Below are 10,763 nucleotides of genomic sequence, written 5' to 3'. Positions count from 1 at the left end.
TCCTCAACCCCTAATTCCAGCTACTTTTCGCTCGTTTTTGGATGAAAATTGCCTCCTCACCTTCTGCTCCTGCAGCGGTGACTCCAGCTATGGCTAACAAACGTAAACCCACCGATCTTCGTCAGTTTTCGTATGGCAAACCGGCTATGGAGGGAGAACAAGATGGCGCCGTCGGCGGGGGCCCGGAGCGGACCGACCTAGACGACTCAGGCGAGCCTACCCCCGGGCCGGACAACCCGGAGTTGCCAGCCGCAGCCCTCCTCCTAACGAGAGAGGAGGCTCGACGCTGGTTCACTGAAATTCGCAGCGATTTAAAACAATACAAGGCGGCCATTATGGCCTCCGTGGCAGACCTCAGAGAAGACGTGGCAGCCATGGGCAATCGCGTCGACGACGTGGAAAACAGGATTGACGGCCACGGGGACGCGATAAATACGCTGTCGACTCGACAGGACGCAACAAATACAGATATAAAAGCTTTGCAGGACAAAATTGAGGACCTGGAAAATAGAAGCAGGAGGAATAATCTTAGAATCAGAGGGGTCCCTGAATCACCTGAATTTGCTGATGCTAAACAGGTAGCTCTGCAAGTGTGCAGTTTTCTCCTACAAAATGGCAGCGAAGACCTCTCTACAGGGGCGGAGGCCCCACCGTCAGTGAGTCTGGAGCGAGCTCATCGTGCCCTTGGTCCACGCAGGGATCATGCCCCTAGGGACATAGTGCTGTGCCTCACTAGTTTCCCAGTGAAAGAAAGCATATATGCTAGGGCTCGCCAGATGAAATCCGTAACCTGGCAGAATCATCAGATCTCTATTTTCCAAGATCTGGCGCCCTCCACGTTAAAAAAACGCTACGACCTGCGAGAGGTCACTGCGGCCCTGAGGGCCAAAGACATTCGGTAACGGTGGACATATCCCTTTGGTCTTGTGTTTCAACACCAGGGGGCCTCTCATAGGATCACGTCTGTGGCCGAGGCTGGGGAGGTTCTCACCAAGGCACAAATCCCGGTTTCTTTCTCCAGTACACAGGAGGCGGCCACAGCACCAATCAGAGATCAGGCACCACGTTGGCAAAGAGCCGGCAAAGGAGGGAAACGGCTCCGAGGTCAGCATGAAGAAAGCAGGCTACAAGAGCAGGGCCAGGGCTGATGGCCAGACGGCGCTCAGATACCTTTACTTTTGCTGGGATGGGCCGGTCTACTCCTGGCTCGCAAGGATGGTCTGATGGCTTTCCAGGGAAATTTACCTGGTTTTCAGGATTCATCCTTTGACTGGCTGGTTACAGTTATGATGTTTCTTATTGTTTATTGGATTACATGCAATTCTTCTGTTATCTAGCATGTTGCATTAGGGGTTTTACACTCATGTTCTCTCTTTCTCATGTTCATGGAGTCCATGGGGGGGAGGGGGGTCGAAGTCGGATGTGCCTGTCTCGGATTGGGCAGCCACGTGCTCCCTGGCGAGCATTATCCCGCAGCGAGTCTGGGGTTACAGTAGGACTTCAGGGGTTGGGGACTGACCAATTGGGGGTAAATGGGGAAGAGGTAATATGGAAGTCTTATACCACCTTACATTATGGGGACTCTGGCCAGCAGGGGTCCAAGTGCACCAGGTTCCCTCGTCTATGGGGGGGGGGAGGAGGATGTATGGCCTCTTTTTAGGATTCACCATGGCGACTAAATTGCTGTCCCTAAATGTTAAGGGCCTTAACACCCCCAGAAAGCGTCTCTTGCTCAAGAGGGAGCTTCAGCGGCAATCCGCAGGGATAGTCTTTGTTCAAGAAACGCATGTCCGAAAGCACCATGAGCGCCTTCTCCAATTTCAACAGTATCCCACTACTGGCAGCCAGCACAGCCGCACATAAATATGCTGGGGTTGGCATTTTGCTCTCCTCCTCCTGCATTCATGAGCTGCTCTCAGTTGTGAGTGACCCTAATGGCAGGTACCTATTGCTTAAAATCAAACAAGACAAGCGTATCTGTACATTATTAAATGTTTATTTTCCCGATAGTAATCAGGTGCCATTTATAGCTCAACTGCATACCCTCTTGCAGACACACACGGAGGGAGAGTTGATAGTAGGAGGCGATTTCAATTTTGTTATGGATCCTGTTAAGGACTCTAGTTCCGGCAAGACGACCCAATCAGCCACACGACAAGCCTGGCGGAGCCTTATGGACGCCTGGTGTCTAGTTGATATCTGGAGGGAGAGACATATACACTCGAGATCTTACACGTTTTACTCGTGTCCACATCATACATATACACGCATTGATTATGTTTTCACCTCAGCCACTATGCAACCCAGGGTTCAGAAGGTTGATATAGACCACATTACTTGGTCTGACCATGCCCCAGTTTGGTTATTGTACGGCATGGGAGGTGCTGGTGAGGGTCATCGGCCATGGCGGCTTAATGACAATCTCCTTAAAGATCCCTCTTTTATCACTACTGTCGATAAGCATTTAAGGGATTTTTTTCTTGAAAATCAGACGGAGGGTATGTCACCATTGACAGTATGGGAATGCTCCAAGGCAGTCATATGGGGCATTTGTATTTCCAGGGCGGCCTACTGTAATAAGGAGCGAAAGGCCCGCAGAACTCAATTACTTTTAGATCTTAGTTCTCTAACCCAGCGGCATAGCAGATCCCACTCGGAGAAGTTGTACCAGAAGATATTAGCCGTGCGCGGCCAATTACGGTCCCTCGAGGACGCTGCTATTAGCCATCACTTAACCATTTTGAAACAAAACCATTTCGAGGGCGGTAACAAGGCGGGCAAATACTTAGCTCGCCAATTACGGGTTGCCCACGCCCAAACGGTGGTCGCCAAAGTTAGTAATGTCAGTGGTACGCTGGTTACCTCTTCTGAAGAGATCCGTCAAGCCTTCACTGATTTCTATGCGCATTTATATGCACAGGGTGTTAGTGCTCCCACAGAAAACATACAGGCTTATTTGGAGAATATCGATTTGCCCCACCTGTCCCCCCTCCAGCAACAGTTCTTGGACAAGCCCATCACTCCACTGGAAGTTGTGGCGGCCATCAAAAAAATGAAACCTGGGAAGGCCCCGGGGATGGATGGCTTTACGGGGTTATATTATAAGAAATTTGCTTCTACATTAGCCAGTCCCCTTACCCAAGCTTTTAATTCTCTATTGGAAGGCTCTAAATTCACCCTTGACGCTAATACAGCGGGGATAACAGTGCTGGCCAAGCCGGGTCGTGACCCTACCCACTGCAGTTCTTATAGGCCAATATCTTTGATTAATTTAGATTTGAAGATCTTGGCTAGGGTTTTAGCCGCACGTTTGAATGGGGTGCTTCCAGAGCTCATTCATAATGATCAAGTGGGCTTCGTACCCGGCCGCTTAGCCGCAGATAATGTCCGCCGTATCGTGGATATTATCGATCTAGTGCATCATGAAGGCGTACCGGCGATACTTTTAGCGTTGGACGCCGAAAAGGCGTTCGACCTGGTGCGGTGGGAGTTCTTATTTCAGGTGCTTCATAAAATTGGATTTGGAGACTCTTTTATCTCCTGGGTTCGCCAAATGTACGACCGTCCACGCGCTAGGGTTAAGGTTAATGGTGGGTATGGTCCCCCGTTTGCGATCCAGAGGGGAACTAGACAAGGGTGTCCTTTGTCCCCACTCTTATTTGCCTTATTTTTGGAGCCCCTGGCACATAGTATTAGACACTCCGCTGCTGTACGAGGGGTGGTGAAGGGACATACTCAGTTTAAAATATCTCTGTTTGTGGACGATATCCTTTTTACTCTTACTGACCCAGGCCGGTCACTTAGGGGAGTGATGGATGAGCTGGGACACTTTACGGGGCATATCATGGAGCCAGTTGATGCTTTCTCTGTTCTGATGTCAATTAAGGTTTGACTCACATTATGTTCTTCATTTTGCTCAACGTGTATTATGCTTTATACCTTGTACTGCTTTCTTTATGGTTCCTAATAAAAACCGTTTAAATATAAAAAAAAAAAGAATCCAAAACAAATGGGTTACTCAGCAGATGGAGACAGAGACGAGGAAATGACATCATCAAGACTGATGGTTGTCTAAAATGTGGGCTCCTTGACTCAGCGAGCTAAATCTCCGTTAATTTCAGGCACCCAGTGTTTTTTCCTCTCTTCTACCAATGTTGCTTGGACTTTTGCTGCTGATGTCGGTAAAGCAAAACTCAGTAGATTTTCGTAAATTCTCTTACCAGAAACTTGATCTCACTCGAGAGGTCAACTCCAATAAAATGGCGCAGGATGATGGCACAGCCTCTGAACTCACTACAGTTTGTGACCTGTCTCTGCCTGATACAGACTTACCCACCAGAGCAGAGTTTCACAGTTGGTTCTGTGATTTAAGAAATGATCTGCAGAGCTGCAAAAAAAGAAATAATGGACTCAATAGGGGAGATGAAAGAAGAAATGGCAGACTTGGAGGTAGATTTTAAAAACATAAGCGCGCGCGAACAAAAGTACGCTGGATTTTATAAGATTTGTGCGTAGTTGCTCGTATCTTATAAAATCCGGGGTTGGCGCGTGCAAGGGGGTGCACATTTGTGCAACTTGCGTGCGCCGAGCCCTGCGCGCACTGCCCATTCCCTCCGAGGTCGCTCCAAAATCGAAGCGGCCTCGGAGGGAACTTTTTTCCTACCCCCCCCCCCTACCTAAACCCCCCCTTACCTTTATCGGAGAAGTTACTACTGCCTCCGGGCAGTAGTAACTTACACACGCCAACGCGGCAGGCCCCGACACAAGCCGCTGTGTCGGGGCACTCGGCCACACCCCCGGACCGCCCACATGCCCCCGGACACACCCCTGATCCCTAACCACGCCCTCTGGCCACGCCCCCGACCACCCCTTTTTGCAAGCCCCGGGACTTACACCCGTCCCGGGGCTCGGCATGCGTAGGGGGGTTTGTGTAGGTTTTCGGGGGGTACGCGCGTATCATCTACCCCTTGGGGCGCAGACTCTACAATATTGAAAATAGATCTGACTCACTTGCGAAAGAGCTTTGCCATATATGGGGAGACCATAACTCTTTGCAACAAGAATTCGCATTGCTATCTGACAAGCTTGAAGATCTTGAATAAGATTTTGGGGATTCCTGAAACCTCGGATTTTCAAGACTACTCGGCTATGGTGATACAAGTTTGCCAGTCTTTTCTAGCCACTTCAACTCAACAGGAAGCCTTACCCCCAATTAGTGTAAAGGTAGAGCGGGCTCACAGGGCTCTTGGCTAGAAACTGGTGAATTGGCCAAGAGATATAATAGGTTCACTCACTGTAGAAAAGTATTTTTCTATGTGTAAATGCGATGTATTCTCTCCTGTTTTACAAGTGTTTATGCAAATTTTTATAACCTACACGTCAAGTGGGATTAAAGTATCTCGATGCTCAGAAAAAAAAACTTTTTTAGGGAGTTGGTTGGGGTTTCTTATAATCATGTAGACAACCCTGCCTCTTTCGAGCATGTTATAATCCTAAACCTGCCAACCTCCTCCTATTTTTTGTATATATATATATATATATATATATATGTTCATGCAAACACAAAATTTTAGTGAATGTTTTTAACAACAATTTTTTCATTCAAAATACATGGGACATCCAGCATAATATGTAGACCTGAAAAAGTCTTTGCCGCTACTCCAAAATGATTCCCGAGCTGTTTAGAAATGTCGCTTCACCACCGCTCCCACACTATTGGGTATGATGTAAATCTCTTATATATACACTTGAAGTCACACTCTTTCGACACGATGAAGACTCTATGTCTGTTCTATCACACCTCAAAGTATATTATAATCCCAACATGTACATGTTTCAGACGACCAGCGTCCTTCCTCAGGGGGTGTACCGGCAAGTGGTGTCTTGCGTTGAGTGAAAAAGAACGTTCTCCGATTAGTTTTAAATGTGCCCCATGCTAACTTCATGGAGTGCACCCTAGTCTTTCTATTATCCGAAACAGTAAATAACCGATTCACATCTACCCTGCCGGACGCGGGCGCAGTGTTAGGCAGCGCTGAGCGGCAGGAGGGCGGCGGTTCCTCGTCTGTGGAAATGGCAACAAGGCAGAAGGGGGTGGAGCTGGGTCAAAACAGGTAAAAAAAAAAAAAAAAAAAACCCGCCTCCGGACACAGTCTGCCTCCTGCCCCGACGGGGAAGGGAGCTCAGCGGGCTCCCGGGGGAGAGCAGCTCGCCTGAGGTGAACCAGGAAGCCCCTCCCCATCTTTCTTTTTGTGTTCTGGGTGAGTGGCCTTGCCTTGTCCCGGGGTCTCTAGGCTTAACTCCCGTACAGGGCGAGCTGGGGCCGGATCTGGGCAGGCCTTAGGCGCGGGGCTGGGAGTCGGCGTCCGGTCATTTTTGGTGACTGCCGCCGGTGCAGGCTTCGCTGCGGTGTCTAGGCCCGAGGCGTAGGAGGGCCGCGGCTGGGAGTGACTGGCGGGGGCATGTTATCCCGCGCAGTCTGTCACGGCTGAGCTTGGGGTTTAGGTTTATTTGGCCGCTGGTGGCAGAGCCTGGCCGCGCCCATTCTCGGCAGGGTCCTGTCAGTCCACCCCGGCCACTCTGCGGGAAATTTGCCTCCTGTTGGGGGGAGAGTGTAGCAGCGCCAGTGCCAGGTTTCAGATACATTAGGTTTCATTAGCGTGCCTTGCTGTAAACCGTTGTGATGGTTATCTAACTTAACGACGGTATAGAAAAGTTTTAAATAAATAAATAAATAAATAAATACAGTTCACTTTAAGTAAACAAGTAGGTCTAGTAAAGTATATGGGGATATAGAATTAAATGTAAGGATTCCTAGGCATGGAGTAAGATTGCTTACTCCTGTGTGAGTGCCTGTGCTTGCTTGATGGTGGTTGTGTGTGTGTGTGACTATCTGTGCTTGCTTGATGGTGGTTGTGTGTGTGTGTGACTGTCTGTGCTTGCTTGATGGTGGTTGTGTGTGTGTGTGTGTGTGACTGTCTGTGCTTGCTTGATGGTGGTTGTGTGTGTGTGTGTGTGACTGTCTGTGCTTGCTTGATGGTGGTTGTGTGTGTGTGTGTGACTGTCTGTGCTTGCTTGATGGTGGTTGTGTGTGTGACTGTCTGTGCTTGCTTGATGGTGGTTGTGTGTGTGACTGTCTGTGCTTGCTTGATGGTGGTTGCGTGTGTGTGTCTGTGCTTGCTTGATGGTGGTTGTGTGTGTGTGACTGCCTGTGCTTGCTTGTTGGTGGTTATGTGTGTGTGACTGTCTGTGCTTGCTTGATGGTGGTTGTGTGTGTGTGAGTGTCTGTGCTTGCTTGATGGTGGTTGCGTGTGTGACTGTCTGTGCTTGCTTGATGGTGGTTGTGTGTGACTGCCTGTGCTTGCTTGTTGGTGGTTATGTGTGTGTGTGTGTGTGAGTGTCTGTGCTTGCTTGATGGTGGTTGTGTGTGTGTGAGTGTCTGTGCTTGCTTGATGGTGGTTGTGTGTGTGTGTGTGAGTGTCTGTGCTTGCTTGATGGTGGTTGTGTGTGTGTGAGTGTCTGTGCTTGCTTGATGGTGGTTGTGTGTGTGTGTGTGTCTGTGCTTGCTTGATGGTGGTTGTGTGTGTGTGAGTGTCTGTGCTTGCTTGATGGTGGTTGTGTGTGTGTGTGAGTGTCTGTGCTTGCTTGATGGTGGTTGTGTGTGTGTGAGTGTCTGTGCTTGCTTGATGGTGGTTGTGTGTATGAGTGTCTGTGCTTGCTTGATGGTGGTTGTGTGTGAGTGTGCTTGCTTGATGGTGGTTGTGTGTGTGTGTGTGTGAGTGTCTGTGCTTGCTTGATGGTGATTGTGTGTGTGTGAGTGTCTGTGCTTGCTTGATGGTGGTTGTGTGTGTGAGTGTCTGTGCTTGCTTGATGGTGGTTGTGTGTGAGTGTCTGTGCTTGCTTGATGGTGGTTGTGTGTGTGTGAGTGTCTGTGCTTGCTTGATGGTGGTTGTGTGTGTGTGTGTGTCTGTGCTTGCTTGATGGTGGTTGTGTGTGTGTGTGTGAGTGTCTGTGCTTGCTTGATGGTGGTTGTGTGTGTGTGAGTGTCTGTGCTTGCTTGATGGTGGTTGTGTGTGTGTGAGTGTCTGTGCTTGCTTGATGGTGGTTGTGTGTGTGTGTGTGAGTGTCTGTGCTTGCTTGATGGTGGTTGTGTGTGTGTGAGTGTCTGTGCTTGCTTGATGGTGGTTGTGTGTGTGAGTGTCTGTGCTTGCTTGATGGTGGTTGTGTGTGAGTGTGCTTGCTTGATGGTGGTTGTGTGTGTGAGTGTCTGTGCTTGCTTGATGGTGGTTGTGTGTGAGTGTCTGTGCTTGCTTGATGGTGGTTGTGTGTGTGTGAGTGTCTGTGCTTGCTTGATGGTGGTTGTGTGTGTGTGTGTGAGTGTCTGTGCTTGCTTGATGGTGGTTGTGTGTGGTCAAGATGGTGAGATGGACAGTGAAATGCTAAGAGAAATTAGGGAAGCCAACCAAATTGGTAGTGCAGTAATAATGGGAGACTTCAATTACCCCAATATAGACTGGGTAAATGTATCATCGGGTCACGCTAGAGAGATAACGTTCCTGGATGGAATAAATGATAGCTTTATGGAGCAAATGGTTCAGGAACCGACGAGAGAGGGAGCAATTTTAGATCTAATTCTCAGTGGAGCACAGGACTTGGTGAGAGAGGTAACGGTGGTGGGGCCGCTTGGCAATAGTGATCATAATATGATCAGATTTGATTTAATGACTGGAAAAGGAACAGTGTGCAAATCCAAAGCTCTCGTGCTAAACTTTCAAAAGGGAAACTTTGATAAAATGAGAAAAATTGTTAGAAAAAAACTGAAAGGAGCAGCTACAAAAGTAAAAAATGTCCAAGAGGCGTGGTCATTGTTAAAAAATACCATTCTAGAAGCACAGTCCAGATGTATTCCACACATTAAGAAAGGTGGAAAGAAGGCAAAACGATTACCGGCATGGTTAAAAGGGGAGGTGAAAGAAGCTATTTTAGCCAAAAGATCTTCATTCAAAAATTGGAAGAAGGATCCAACAGAAGAAAATAGGATAAAGCATAAACATTGGCAAGTTAAATGTAAGACATTGATAAGACAGGCTAAGAGAGAATTTGAAAAGAAGTTGGCTGTAGAGGCAAAAACTCACAGTAAAAACTTTTTTAAATATATCCGAAGCAGAAAGCCTGTGAGGGAGTCAGTTGGACCTTTAGATGATCGAGGGGTTAAAGGGGCACTTAGAGAAGATAAGGCCATCGCGGAAAGATTAAATGATTTCTTTGCTTCGGTGTTTACTGAAGAGGATGTTGGGGAGGTACCCGTAATGGAGAAGGTTTTCATGGGTAATGATTCAGATGGACTGAATCAAATCACGGTGAACCTAGAAGATGTGGTAGGCCTGATTGACAAACTGAAGAGTAGTAAATCACCTGGACCGGATGGTATACACCCCAGAGTTCTGAAGGAACTAAAAAATGAAATTTCAGACCTATTAGTAAAAATTTGTAACTTATCATTAAAATCATCCATTGTACCTGAAGACTGGAGGATAGCAAATGTAACCCCAATATTTAAAAAGGGCTCCAGGGGCGATCCGGGAAACTACAGACCGGTTAGCCTGACTTCAGTGCCAGGAAAAATAGTGGAAAGTGTTCTAAACATCAAAATCACAGAACATATAGAAAGACATGGTTTAATGGAACAAAGTCAGCATGGCTTTACCCAGGGCAAGTCTTGCCTCACAAATCTGCTTCACTTTTTTGAAGGAGTTAATAAACATGTGGATAAAGGTGAACCGGTAGATATAGTATACTTGGATTTTCAGAAGGCGTTTGACAAAGTTCCTCATGAGAGGCTTCTAGGAAAAGTAAAAAGTCATGGGATAGGTGGCGATGTCCTTTCGTGGATTGCAAACTGGCTAAAAGACAGGAAACAGAGAGTAGGATTAAATGGGCAATTTTCTCAGTGGAAGGGAGTGGACAGTGGAGTGCCTCAGGGATCTGTATTGGGACCCTTACTGTTCAATATATTTATAAATGATCTGGAAAGAAATACGACGAGTGAGATAATCAAATTTGCAGATGACACAAAATTGTGCAGAGTAGTTAAATCACAAGCAGATTGTGATAAATTGCAGGAAGACCTTGTGAGACTGGAAAATTGGGCATCCAAATGGCAGATGAAATTTAATGTGGAAAAGTGCAAGGTGATGCATATAGGGAAAAATAACCCATGCTATAATTACACGATGTTGGGTTCCATATTAGGTGCTACAACCCAAGAAAGAGATCTAGGTGTCATAGTGGATAACACATTGAAATCGTCGGTTCAGTGTGCTGCGGCAGTCAAAAAAGCAAACAGAATGTTGGGAATTATTAGAAAAGGAATGATGAATAAAACGGAAAATGTCATAATGCCTCTGTATCGCTCCATGGTGAGACCGCACCTTGAATACTGTGTACAATTCTGGTCGCCGCATCTCAAAAAAGATATAATTGCGATGGAGAAGGTACAGAGAAGGGCTACCAAAATGATAAGGGGAATGGAACAACTCCCCTATGAGGAAAGACTAAAGAGATTAGGACTTTTCAGCTTGGAGAAGAGACGACTGAGGGGGGATATGATAGAGGTGTTTAAAATCATGAGAGGTCTAGAACGGGTAGATGTGAATCGGTTATTTACTCTTTCAGATAGTAGAAGGACTAGGGGACACTCCATGAAGTTAGCATGGGGCACATTTAAAACTAATCGGAGAAAGTTCTTTTTTACTCAACGCACA

Source organism: Rhinatrema bivittatum, chromosome 15, assembly GCF_901001135.1.
Source record: "Rhinatrema bivittatum chromosome 15, aRhiBiv1.1, whole genome shotgun sequence".
In the NCBI taxonomy this organism is placed as follows: domain Eukaryota; kingdom Metazoa; phylum Chordata; class Amphibia; order Gymnophiona; family Rhinatrematidae; genus Rhinatrema; species Rhinatrema bivittatum.
The sequence above is the reverse complement of the archived record's forward strand: the minus strand, read 5'-3'. Positions refer to the sequence as shown.